This window comes from Gastrolobium bilobum, unplaced genomic scaffold (assembly GCF_033153095.1).
Source record: "Gastrolobium bilobum isolate Gb01-03AN ecotype WA unplaced genomic scaffold, APGP_CSIRO_Gbil_v1 utg22371, whole genome shotgun sequence".
Taxonomy (NCBI): Eukaryota; Viridiplantae; Streptophyta; class Magnoliopsida; order Fabales; family Fabaceae; genus Gastrolobium; species Gastrolobium bilobum.
This window is the reverse complement of record NW_026896417.1, coordinates 207089-221985: the sequence shown is the minus strand read 5'-3', so window position 1 is coordinate 221985 and position 14897 is coordinate 207089.

The following is a 14897-nucleotide window of genomic DNA, read 5'->3' as shown; positions in this document are numbered from 1 at the left end:
TTCTGGTTGCACCATATAAATTGTCTCATCAATGTTTCCATTGAGAAACGTTGTCTTTACGTCCATCTGATGTAGCTCCAAATCCAAATGAGCCACAAGCGCCATTATTGTCCTAAAGGAGTCCTTCGTAGAAACCGGAGAGAAAGTCTCTTTATAGACTATGCCTTCTTTCTGAGTGAAACCTCTAGCAACTAGACGTGCCTTATATCTTTCGATGTTGCCATTTGAATCCCTTTTGGTTTTAAATATCCATTTACAACCAATGGGTTTCGCACCTTTAGGCAACTCAATAAGATCCCAAACGTCGTTGTCTTTCATAGATTGCATCTCATCTTTCATGGCATCAATCCATTTATGAGCATTAGAGATTTCTAAGACTTGTTGGAAGTTGATTGGATCATCTTCCTTCAAGCTTAAAATATTTTCATGTTCTTGAAGAAACACAATATAATCATCCGGAATTGCATTTCTCCTTTCCCTAGTGGATCTCCTTAATGGCACTTCTCATGGACCTGATCATTAATTGCTTGTTCCGTAATTACATCTTGAATGATGACAATATTAGGAAGAGAAATATTATTTTCTTCCTCATCAAAGACAACATTCCTTATTTTATCTTCCCCCCAAACTCAACATCCTCAAGGAATCTGGCATTTCCCGTCTCCAAAAAAGGATCTTGTAGTGGGATTATAAAACTTAAAGCCCCGAGAGCGTTCAACATATCCAACAAAACAGCAGCTGATTGTTCTTGAGTCCAACTTTCTTTCATTTGGCCTATAAGGCCTTGCTTTTGCTGGACAACCCCAAATGTGTAAATGCCTTATGCTAGGTTTCTTTCCATTCCATAGTTCATAAGGGGTTTTTGTCACTGCTTTGCTGGGAACCCTATTAAGGATATAAACTGCAGTCTTTAGTGTTTCTCCCCAAAGTGATTCTGGCAATGAAGAATGACTAAGCATACTCCTCACCATGTCTTTAAGAGTCCGGTTTCGCCTTTCCGCAACACCATTCATGCTAGGTTTACCTGGCATTGTGTATTGTGGGACGATTCCACACTCCTTTAGGAAGATCGCAAAGGGCCCTGGACGTTGTTCACCTGATCCATCAGATCTACCATAGTATTCACCACCACAATCAGATCTAATGGCCTTAATTTTCTTGCCTAACTGAAGTTCAACTTCAGCTTTAAATTCTTTGAAGACATCCGATGATTGTGACTTCTCTCTAATCAAATATAGGTATCCAAATCTTGAATAGTCGTCTATGAATGTGATAAAGTATTGTTGACCATTCCAAGAGGCTATAGGAAATGGTCAACAAATATCCGTATGAATCAATTCTAAGACGTCTGAAGCTCTGTTAGAACCTATTTTCCTTATGTTTGTCTGTTTCCCCTTTATGCATTCAATGCACACCTCAAAATCATCCAGATCAAGGGGTTCAAGAATTCCATCAGTCACAAGCCTCTGAATTCTCTGTTTAGAGATATGACCTAAACGCTTGTGCCACAGAATGGCAGAATTCTCTTTTAACTTTCGCTTTGTACCATTTGCACTCGAGTGCAATATTTCATTATCAGTAGAAACAGTATCAAACATGTAAAGATCATCAATCAAAGAACCAGTACCAACAATATTTGAATTAAGCGAAAGACAAAATTTATTATTTCCAAATGAACAAGAATAACCAGATTTGTCCAAACTAGAAATAGAAATTAAATTCCGTCTAAATGACGGTGCAACAAATGTCTCAATCAAATCCAAATAAACACCAGTTTTTAACAATAATCTAAAATTCCCAATAGCTTGAACTGCAACCTTTTTGCCATCGCCCACAAAGATGTATCTCTCAACATCACTTGGCGGTCGGCTCCAAAGGCAACCCTGCATAGACATACTAATGTGAGTAGTAGCACCAGAATCTACCCACCAAGTATCAATAGGTACAGTAGCTAAATTAATTTCAGAACAAACTAAAGTGAGAGTCATACCCTTCTTTTCGCGCCATGCCTTGTATTTGGAACACTCTTTCTTCATGTGTCCAGATTTCTTACAAAAGAAGCAGGTGAATTCCTGGTCCTGCTTCTTTTGCTTCTTTGGCAAAGCATCTGCATTATCCTTAGCTCTCTTTCTTTTGTTGTCTTGAGAGGTTGATGCCAAGTGAGCACTATCAGTCTTCTCTCGCTGTAACCTCTCTTCCTCTTGCACGCAGTGAGAAATGAGCTCATTAAGAGTCCATTTTTCCTTTTGAGTGTTATAACTCACCACAAATTGACCGTATTGTGCAGGAAGAGAGATAATAACTAAGTACATGAGCAACTCAGAGGGCAGCTCTAACTTTAATGCCTTTAGTTTTCCAGCAAGATTAGACATTTCCATAATGTACTCCCTTATGTTTCCCTTTCCTTTATACCTCATGTTTATGAGTTTGGACAAGGTTTGACCAATTTCAGCCTTTTCATTTCGAGCAAAGTATTGCTCGAGTTCCTTAAGAAACAACTTGGCATTAGTAGTCTCAACAATCGAGCCCCTAAACGCCTCCGGAACGGAACGTTTCATGATCATCAAACACATGCGATTTGAGCGTTCCCACTTCTCAATTTTATCCGTGTTTGGATTTTCCTGAGTGGAAGTGGGTTTCTCAGTCCTTAGCGCATTGTCGAGATCCATGCAGCCGAGAACAATTTCCACATTCTCTTTCCACAGCTTGAAATTTGCCCCATTAAGCATTGGAAGCGAATTCACTTGAGCAACATAATTGGCAGCGGTAGCAGAAACTGTCTCCAGAGAACAAAATAAGATTACATACTAATAACATGTCATATCATATGTATATTCAAACACCATCATAAATAAATTACATACATGATATTGACAAATAATCCGAAGTAAAATGAGTTTATTATAAGATACCTAGCACAACATTAATATTTAGTCTGTGGACAAAAATATCAACTTGTAAGTGGTACTCTTAATGTAGTAATCAAACATTGACAATAAGTCCTGTCAAATCATAGCCTTCCTGTGGGCCGACTATGAATTACATGGAGAATTCTTGATAATTGTCACATATTTATTACCACAGGTATGTTTGTTACTTGGCCAAATAATAACCTTCCTGTGGGCCGATCACTATCCGCATAAGCAACAAACACACACATGATCACATAACATATGTTATTTGGCCAAACAATAACCTTCCTGTGGGCCGATTATTATTTGCATAAATAAAATATATTTATATGACCAACCTATTTGAAATCAAATTAACCTTTATAAATTTGGCCACTGTGGCGGCTAACAAATTTATCATATTTAATTTCAAATAGAAACCTTTAGGGATAATAAACCCATTTAAAAACAAAATAACAACAATAAAGAAAATTATTCTTTATCAATTCTCAATGTATATACATATACATATTGTATCAATATATCATTGCAACAATTTTAAGGCCAATAGAGACGGTGATTTGCAGCAAACGGTGCAACAATGTAATTCATAAAAATCAATCATCACGAAAATCGAGACGGTAATCATAAAATATATTTCAATTCATTCTAAAATTTTAGAGATAACACACAGTAACGGTGCAAATCAATTGTAGACTTGGCACGACAATCAAAAATTGATTTCTAATTCACGAGAATTGTCGTGGGTTGATTTCAATTGTATACAATATATATACAACATGATATATAAGAAAAGACGGAACAACCACGGTTTACACAACAACTCAGATTTAAAAAATTGATCGCAATTGATTGGATCTTATAATTATATAAACCTAATTCCCTCATGATTCAATATGATTAAGGCTCTGATACCAATTGTTGGAATTTTTAATTCCTCTAAACTTTATGGTGATAACTATCACCTACAAGCCAAGATCCATCATACCAAATCATAAAGAAAAATAAGAACAACATAAAGGTGGAGGCATACCTGTCTCCATTGCAGCGGAATAACTTTGATCTTGTCTCTCTGGGGTTTGTAGTCTTCCTCAGTCAAATCACCCTAAAACCGAATTCCTTAGTGTGCCGTCTCTCTCTTGATGGGGAAGAGAAACTAGGGTTGTGCATTTGACGTATTGAGGACCATAACCCTTTTATAGTGTTTTTATCTTTATTGTTGGGCCAATAAGCTCCCATTATACCTAGTTGGCCCAACACCGGTATCCACTCATTCAGCCCATACTCACTTAGGAATCTATTTGGGAATATTTACCTGATCACTTTAATTTACCCAATATATATAAATAGCACAATATAATTATTAATATAATATGTGACCCACAATAATTATTAGAAAATATAATTTCCTAACAAAATATAATCTCTTTCTACTTTTTATGTCAAAAAGATTTCACTATTTTTTAATAAGTCAAATATATATATAGTATCTTCAATGCTCACTTTAACCTTGAACTTTAAAAAAGAGTGCACTTCCTACCTCCCGCTTAAATTAACTATTGCATATTGTAAGTTCAACTCCCTTCCATTGAGTTATGTCTTAGTCATGAAAACTAGCTGGTCAATAACCTTGTTACGATGGGTGCATCATCCTGGCTGGATTCATCTCGAGTTGCGCATCATTGGCTCTTTGCGGATTGAATTGGTCATGCTTTTTTCGTGATATAGCCTTTTATTTTTTGTGCTTTTTATTATAATTATTTCTTTCCATTTATCGATTATTCAATTGATTCAAATCGAACTTGGCTGAATCAGAAGAATGATAATATTATTCAGGAGTCATGGAAAACCCAAATTAGAGGAGATTATTACCCTCACATCAAATAAACCTAAATAACAAATCCATATCAAAGAGATTCGATATCCTATCTCAACAGAAAATAGAGTCATCTCATATATATATATATATATATATATATATATATATATATGAGATAAGATCCTTGACACCGGTGTCAAATTTAAAATTTGACACCTCATCTGAGAGCCGTTAGATCAAAAAAGATCAACGACTCTGATTTGCAAGCATGTGACACCATTGATTTTTTTTTTGATCTAACAGCTCTCAGATGAGGTGTCAAAATTGAAATTTGACACCGATGTCAAAGGATCCTACCTCTATATATATATATATATATATATATATATATATATGAGGAATGTTATACTTATAATTTTTTTTTACAACCTTTTACAATCACATCTTAACACCGTTGATTTCTGCCAATTACAGTTATCATTTATTATGAATTAATAATTAATTAATGAATTTAATTTGTAAAAATCATAACCGTTGATTGGCAGAAATCAACGGTATTAAAAAATAGTTGTAAGAAGTTGTAAAAAAAAGTTATAACTATAACCTACCTCTATAAGAATTATATTAATAAACATTTTTTTTTTACTAATTTACAAACTATATTATGTTTTATCGGTCATTCAAAAGTACTTTATTGATAAGATATAATGTAGTTTATAAATATAACATTCCTCGTATATTTGTATATGCTTACTCAATCTCTTCCGACTACATGACTTTATCACTCAGACTAATTGAATTCTCATCCAATAAAATTTTGTACCAATTTTTTTAACATAGTTACATAGACTCGAATTTGAAATTACGGATTAAATTGGAACAACAATTTATCCATGCACCTGGTTCTTATTTCCCTTTAACTTAAAAAATGTAGAATTTAATTGTCTTGGTGTTTACAATTTTAATTTTAAGTACTTAAAATAGACATGATGAATTAATGAGATGAAAAATCAGATTAAAAGTACATTTTTTAACTATATTAAAAGTCACAATCATAACATTATCCTGCAAATTTTATCTAAATCTTCACCTAACCCGTAAATCTACTTTTAAAATTAAGGAATTGTTTTAGGAGCACTGGTTGGGGAAAAGTTATTGACGTGAGGAGAACGAATATCGAATTTTGGCAGGGTAGTAGACATGTACTTTACATTGGTGGAAAAAAATGATAAATAAATTGGTGTTGGTTTAATGAGAAAGATGGGTCTCCGATGATAGTGTCAGCAAGTCACAAGTGACCCGTAGAAAATGAAGGCATGGTGATGGTGGGGGTTCAATTCACAAATTATCAAGAACTATAATAATTATTGAGAAAAGTGGAAAAAGTCAAGAAAAAATAAAATAAAATAAAATAAAGGAAAAATACAAAATACAAAATGCTAGCTGGAAACAACGGTGCAAAAAGACCCGAATGAAGAAAGCAACGGCTACTTTTGGAGGCTTTGTTATGAGTCTTCTGTATATTACCCAAACACGAGGGTGAATTCAACGCTTGCGGAACACTACTCACTCGGTGATATGAACCAATTAAAGTTAAGTATTTTTTTATTAATGTATAGAGAAAAAAAAAATCCAAGTGTTAATTTTTTAGTGGAAAGACCACATAATCCTGGTTCGCCCAAAAAAAAAAAAAATTCCACAAAGGTGAGACTTGTAGTTGTAATGTAGCTATGGTTTGAGATCAGGAGTTTAGGGAGAGTATTAATAATCATAAAAATTTATAATATAAATTCATTAAAAATACTATCATAAGAAATTATTTTCTTTCAAAAAAAATTTATACCAACTTACCTTATAATGAATAGCATTTGTAAATTTCAACAAACATATTGTATAAGTTGATATTCTCAGTAGACATGAACTTTGAAAAAAAGTAACGAATATTCATGGTTAAGAAGAAAAAGAGCTAGGTCCTTGTCAAGGAAAAGGAAATTGGGGGTAGGGTACCAAAAAAAAAAAATGGTATTGGATAATGGTGGGCTTTCTCTTCTGTGGCCTTATCAGTTTAGCTAGTAAGGATTACAAAAAAAAAAAAGGAAAAAATTTATACTTGGATATAAGTTGTGTCTTTGATAATTTTTAACATTATATATTACATGTAGTCATAGTTATAATATCAAAAAAATTTGTCCTCAGTCGCTCCAGCTGACGTGGAGAGAGAAAAAAAAACATTTTTTTATATTATAACTATGGGGTTTATACTTCTTATGTCACATAAGATGATAATTTTTGCAACACACACATACTTAGGTGGGTCCCATTGAAAAAAAGTAAATAAAAAAATTAAAAATATTGGCACGTAAAACGATGTGAGTGTAGCATAAGAAAGCTATTCTTATGTTGCATAAGAAGTATAAATCCCTATAACTATATACTACCTATAGTATATAGTGTAAAAAACTAAAAGAAAACACACTTCACCCTAAAAAAAATTGTGTCAGTATATTTTGTTTAAATAAATAGATATAGCTTATTCTACTTATTTTTTTTTGTCTACCTTTACTTATCATTCTTCAATACCGCTATATTAAAATCTCAGTTAAACTTTATTATTTTTTTCTCATCTTGAAATTCTGATCTAACGATATTGAAGAGTTGTCAGGGAAAGATAGATAGAAAAAGAGGTAGATAGAATAATCTATCTTATATAGAATAATCTATCTTATATAATAAAGATATGGCAGTATAACTTTTAAAAAAAACTAAAGTCTTTTAATTATTTTTTTTAAACAACACTAGTTACTTGAAAAAAGAGAGTAAATTACCTTTTAGGTCTTCGGCAAATATTATAGGGTCCATTCTAATTCTTTAGAAAAAAAAAATTAACTTGTGATCCCTTCGAAATTCAAAATTGATCTATATTAATCTTTTTGAGAGACTAACGTGACTCTTCTTTGAATTTAAGAGAGATTACAATTTTAAGTAACTGAATTTATTTTGAATTTTAGAGGAACCAGCTAAAGAGTTAAAATAGATTCCATAATTTTTATTAAGAATCCAAAAAATTATTTACTCTAACAAAAATTCCGGAAGAATCTGTAAATTCCTCTCAGTATAATGTGGCTCCATCACTCATTTGTCTGTGTCTCTAAAACCGACCCAGCCCAACCCCAGAGGTAATGGATACTCCACGTCACTTTGTTCCTTAGTTGAATTAGAACCACGTTACATAAGTGGGGATCTAGATCATTATCCAGTATCTGCAACTAACTAACTAACACATTTCAAATCAAAAGTTGGGAATTAATCCGTGTAAAAATACGAAGTCTTATATTTAACTGTTTATATATCTAATAAATTTAGATATAAACCAAAGCAATGCCCAATATTTACATTCAAGTGTAAAATGATTCTGACAGTTTGTTTGCATATTTCACTACAATTTGTATAAATAGAGGTTAAAGGCCAGTCCTTATATAATGTTAAAACTTATATGCACAAGTTATTTGCAGCATATTAATCTATATGAAATTGAACATCATAAATATAAGCTAGCAATTACACTTTACAAGTTGATTCATTTACTATTATGTTTGACAAAAGCAATGCAGAAACCAGACAAGAAGAGTCTTGATTGCCATTGCCAATTAAACCAATATATTACACCAAAAAATCATGATAGTCTCTAACAATATTCAACACAGTCATCATTGGATTTGATCATTATAACCGTAAATCAAGAACTTGGATATCTATAAATGAAACATTATCCGCAAGAGGTTTTGTGCACAATAATTGAACACAACGTGAGTACGTGACTAAGACATGGCTACCCTGAATGGTTGTGAATGAACTGAACTCTACTTAGATATTTTATATTACCTTCTACTCACTAACTCATAACATTTTGAATCTCAATCTAAGTTTTAGACCAAAGATAACTCAATCTAATTTGATTCGTGCTTATCCTTTCATAGAATTTTATTCTAAAGCAATGCCATTTACAGTTGTTACTGCCGTTTCTTTTGGGCCTCTGTTAATGCCATTTTTTATTTTTATTTTTAAACCCCATTCTCGATCCATTATGGAGGATGGGCCAAGCCTAATTAATAGTCATAGTGGCTTGAGCCTTGCAGTTATACTGGGAAAAAAAGTCCACAAACTTCTTTGATTTCGCTGACTATGTAAAGAGCACATATTAAATAAATAAATATTGTTATCAAAAAAATAAATAAATAAATAAATATTAGATAAAAATAAAGTTTTTAATTTGTTAAAAAATAAAAAAAATATTTTTCATTCTTTAAAAAATGCTGTACTTATTAATAAATGAAAATATATATTATAATAATTATTTTATGTTTGTGTTTTTGTTTGTACAATAAAATTTTAATAATAAGTAAAATGTTTTTTTTTTCTTTTATCTTTATCAAAACATAGTATATATTGTTTCGACACTAATTATATTTCCCATTCAACAATATTTATTTAAGGCATGAAATTTAATCTTCTGTTATAATGCTTGTCATCGCGTTAAACTTTTATGAGTGAAGGCTATAGAGGCCCTGAGGCCCAGCCCAACATCACTCAGCTAGTCTGTTTGTATTGTTAGTTAGTTAGTCTGTTAGTTAGGCTGTTAGTACTGAATGGTTGAGATCATTCAGTTATTAATGTATGGCTGTGATTTATCTAGGCTAAGAGTATATATGCTAGAGTTACACACCTATATGTAAGTTAACTTTCATTTTCAATATCAGATTACAATTTTCCCTTTTCTTCTTCTCTCAAGTCTGATACCTCACATGGTATCAGAGCTAGATCTGATCCATGGAGCCAAATCGTGCTGTGCAAAACTCTGTCCATACATTCTCCAATCCAGTCTCCTTTAAGCTAGATGAAGACAATTTCCTGCCATGGAAACAACAAGCATTAGCTACAATCAAAGGTTATGATTTGATCAAGTTCATAACTCAAGAAGTTCAAGATTCAGTACCTGTTGCAAGAACCTCTGCTGAAGAAGGTGCAGAAAGTGTTGGCAATGGTGTAGCTCATGCTACACAGGTCACAAATACGCAGACAGCTGCTGTCACTGCTCAACAAGATCAGTTGATCCTTTCTTGGTTACTATCGTCCATGTCTGAGTCAATCTACATGCGTGTTGTTGGTTGTTCCAGCTCTTTCCAAGTTTGGCAGAAACTTGAAGAATTTTTCATGTCTCAAACGAGAGCAAAGATTAAGCAACTGAAAGTGCAGTTAAAGAACATAAAGAAGGAAGGTGATGTGTCAAAGTACCTTCTCACAATCAAGAAAACAGTGGACTCTTTGGCAGCATGTGGTTCACCTGTTGATTGTGAAGATCATATAGATGCGATACTTGATGGACTAAATGAAGATTATGATGCATTTGTAACATTAGTTATCTCACGTTCGGATCCTTACACTGTTGGTGAGATTGAAGCCTTGTTGATGGCTCAAGAGCAACGACTGGAAAAACATAGAAGGAATCTTTCCACAAATCTTCAAGCTAATATGGCTCAGCTACAGGTCAGAAGACAGAACAACAACTCCAATTTTAGTAGAGGAGGATTCAATTCAAATAGAGGCAGATTCCATGGCAGTGGAGGAAATTACCAACCTTACAGAGGAAGAGGAGGAAGGTACAATGGCAGTGGAGGCTACAATAGACCTCAATGCCAAGTTTGTGGCAGATTTGGCCACTTAGCTCTTGATTGTCATCACAGGTTCAACCAAAGCTACCAAAGCTCACTGAAACAGAATACTTCCTCTAATCTGCAAGCCAATATGGCAGTGACTAACAGCAACAATGCTGCAAGGCAGCAAGAAGATGACACCTCTGATTATTTTTCCCTCACTGACTCTAGCTGGTATCCAGATTCTGGAGCCACAAATCACTTCACACCAGAATCCTCCAACCTGTTGCAGAGAACCACATACACTGGTCAAGATGCTGTTCAAGTAGGTAATGGATCTAACCTAAAAATCAAACACATAGGTCACTCAATTCTATACTCACCTTTTAGTTCAAAATCCTTTACACTGTCAAATCTTCTGCATGTTCCTGGTATGTCCAAAAACCTGTTAAGTGTTTCACAGTTTGCAAAGGAACATCAAGTATTTTTTGAATTTCATTCTAACACCTGCTATGTCAAATCTCAGGCTACCAAGGAGATCCTTCTCCAAGGCAACCTTAAGAATGGTCTATATGCTTTTGATGGAGCACAGAAGCCTTCAAGGTTTCCTACTGCAGCTACTTCAAGTTCACCTCCACCTCGTGTTCCTACATTTTCTGTAGCTAAACCTGTCCTATCTTGTAATAATACCTCTAAAGTTTCTACTTTAGATCTATGGCATTCGAGATTAGCTCATGCTTCTTTTCAAACTGTCAAGTTGGTTCTTAAACATTGTAACATACCATTTGTCAATAAAACTGATTCCCAATTATGTTGTGCTTGTTGTATGGCCAAAATGCACCAACTTCACTTACCAACCACTAACACAGTTTACTCCAGTCCCTTGGAACTTGTCCTTACTGACATTTGGGGTCCAGCACCTATTGAAAGCACTTTAGGTGCTCGTTACTACATCCTGTTTGTAGATGCATTTTCCAAATATACTTGGCTTTACCCTATGACAAACAAATCCCAAGCTTACAATATTTTCATTCAGTTCAAAACTATGGTTGAATTACATCTTAATACTAAAATAAAATCTCTCCAAAGTGATAATGGCAGAGAATTCCTTAAATTCACTCCCTATCTACAACAACAAGGTATTATCCATCGTCTCACATGTCCCTACACTCATCAACAAAATGGCCAACCCGAAAGAAAGCATAGACATGTTGTAGAAACTGGTCTAGCTCTCTTAGCTCAATCCCACTTACCAACCAAATACTGGGCTGATGCCTTTCTTTATGCTGCACACGTTATTAACCTTTTACCCACCCCCAGCCTAAATAACAAGTCTCCATTTGAAACCCTGTTTCACAAAACACCTGATTACTCATTTCTTAAAACCTATGGTTGTGCATGCTATCCCTACCTCAGACCCTATAATAGGCACAAAATTGATTTTAGATCAGAAAAATGCACCTTTATTGGCTACTGTACAAATCAAAAAGGTTACAAATGTTTAAAACCAACTGGTCAGGTCATTTTTGCACGACATGTTCTCTTTGATGAGTCTCAATTCCCTTTTCTTCAATCCTCAGTTTCTCCCACACTCTCAAACAGTGAGCCACCCACTTTTCTCTCTACTCCTGCTATCCCTATCCTGCCTACTAATACCAGTCCACACAATGTAACTGTTCCTTGTCCTGTCCCAATCATAGCTCCTATTACTCACCCCTCTATCTCTCCTAATTCTTTAATGAGTGATTCTATTAATGATTTTTCTGTTAGTACATCTAATCCTACTTGCAGATCCTCTATGTTATCTGGCAACAGTTGCAGGTCTGCTCCACCTTTACAAGTTCCTGTGGCACCTCCAACTCATCCTATGCTTACTCGAGCCAAAGCTGGCATCTTTAAGCCAAAGGCATACTTAGCCTCTTTGGCACCTACTTCTGTATCTCAGGCTCTAGCTGCACCCTACTGGTATAAGGCTATGCAAGAGGAGTATGCAGCCTTACTCAAAAATAATACCTGGAAATTGGTTCCTATGCCTTCAGATAGGTCTCCAATAGGCTGTAAATGGGTATTTCGCACCAAATTTCATCCTGATGGCAGCATCCTAAAATATAAAGCCAGGCTAGTGGCTAAGGGGTTTCACCAACAAGAAGGTTTTGATTATCAGGAAACCTTTAGTCCTGTGGTGAAACCTGCTACCATTCGGATTGTCCTCACTGCTGCTCTCTCTAGAAAATGGCCTGTTCACCAGCTGGATGTGAACAATGCCTTCCTGAATGGTGATCTTCAGGAAGAAGTATACATGCAACAACCTCCAGGTTTCATTCATAAAGATAAAACCTTGGTGTGCAAGTTAACTAAGGCCCTATATGGCCTCAAACAGGCACCACGTGCCTGGTTTGACAAACTCAGTGGCACCCTACACAGACTGGGTTTTGTCACTGCCAAATGTGACACTTCCCTATTCATCTCCATTACCCCTACTGCTACTCTATATGTCCTAGTCTATGTTGATGACATCCTTTTCACTGGTTCATCCTCCTCTGCTATTCAGTCGCTAATTCACTCTCTCAATGATGCTTTTGCTCTCAAGGATCTTGGTCACATTCACTATTTTCTGGGTATTGAAGTCACCAAGTCTGCATCTGGTGGTCTGCATCTTCACCAATCCAAGTACATTCTGGACCTTCTCAAGAAAGCTAACATGGAGAACTGCAAGTCTATGCCGACTCCTATGATGTCCAGTGCCAAGCTCTCCTCTCGTGATGGATCTCCACATCCTGACCCATCTCAGTATCGATCTATTGTTGGGGCTCTTCAATATGCCACCATTACTCGTCCTGAAATCACATTCAGTGTCAATAAAGTCTGTCAGTTTATGCATGTTCCTTTGGATACTCATTGGAAGGCTGTTAAAAGGATACTATGTTACCTGAGTGGGACGATTTCTCATGGGTTAACCATCAACCCATCATCAAATTTTCACCTGGCTGCTTATTGTGACTCTGATTGGGGCTCGGATCTTGATGACCGGCGTTCCACAAGTGGGTTCTGTGTCTTCTTGGGTTCAAATCTTGTCACATGGTCTTCTAAGAAGCAGCATGTGGTCAGCCGCTCGAGCACTGAGGCGGAATATCGTTGTCTTGCTGCTACCGTCGCTGAGCTTACTTGGATCCAGTCTCTTCTCTCCGAACTTCGCATCTGCCTCCCAAGATCTCCGGTTATCTACTGTGATAACCTCTCTGCTGTTCTCCTCACAGCGAACCCCATTTTCCACTCTCGGACCAAGCACTTCGAGCTGGATCTCCACTTCGTCAGGGAGAAGGTGCTCAGCAAGGCTATGTCGGTGCACCATGTTCCAGCCGTTGATCAAATCGCTGATGGCCTTACCAAGGCTGTGTCTCAAGTCTCCTTCCTTACGTTTAAGTCCAAGCTTCGCGTGCTGGACTCCAAGTCCAAGCCCTCTTCAGCTTGCGGGGGAGTGAAGGCTATAGAGGCCCTGAGGCCCAGCCCAACATCACTCAGCTAGTCTGTTTGTATTGTTAGTTAGTTAGTCTATTAGTTAGGCTGTTAGTACTGAATGGTTGAGATCATTCAGTTATTAATGTATGGCTGTGATTTATCTAGGCTAAGAGTATATATGCTAGAGTTACACACCTATATGTAAGTTAACTTTCATTTTCAATATCAGATTACAATTTTCCCTTTTCTTCTTCTCTCAAGTCTGATACCTCACAATGAGTAAAAATATAAATTAAAAAGACATTCAAGAGAATTTTCTTTGGGATACGGTCCTGTAGGCTAGTCCCTTATTGGAAGGGCGGATGCATTGAGCTTCCCTATCGGAGGAAGGATGAGACTAATCCCTCTATTCAAGGAGAGAGACACATTCTCTGGCTTCCAAGAATTTGCTTGAAGCAGGATTTGAACCCCTGACTCAAGCAAACCCTTGGGAGCTCAGTTATCCTTGAGGATTACATTTAAGAGAAATTAAGATTACAAATAAAGTATGCATAATTAATTTAAACAAATTCAAAAAATGTATACATTTAAAAATATTTAAAAGTATAAAATCTATGCATAATCAATTTAACAGAATAAATTAAAAAATTAAGTTAAGATGGTAGAATCTCATTTAATATATAAAAGTGATTTTTTTTCTTTTTTTTTTATTTTTTAATTGTATCAGTTAACTTTTTAAATGAACGGGTGGCATGAAGATTTAAAGGAGTAATACAAATAGTTGAAGTGATAATATTAAATAAAAAGTTAATTTTTTTTCCCACAGCAATCATGAAATAAAATAATACGTAAATACTAAATACTATAATATAAGGGAGAAGTAAAATGTTTCTTTCACAAGATTTATTTTATGCGAAAAAGTATGTGTCATTTTAAAGAATGTAAAGTTGCGTTATTTTAAAAGAGAGAAAGAGATAGATAAAGGAGGAGAGAGAGTTGACAAAAAAATAAAGTTGTGGGTTCCACCTCTTTGTGAGGGTAAAATGACACAAGTTA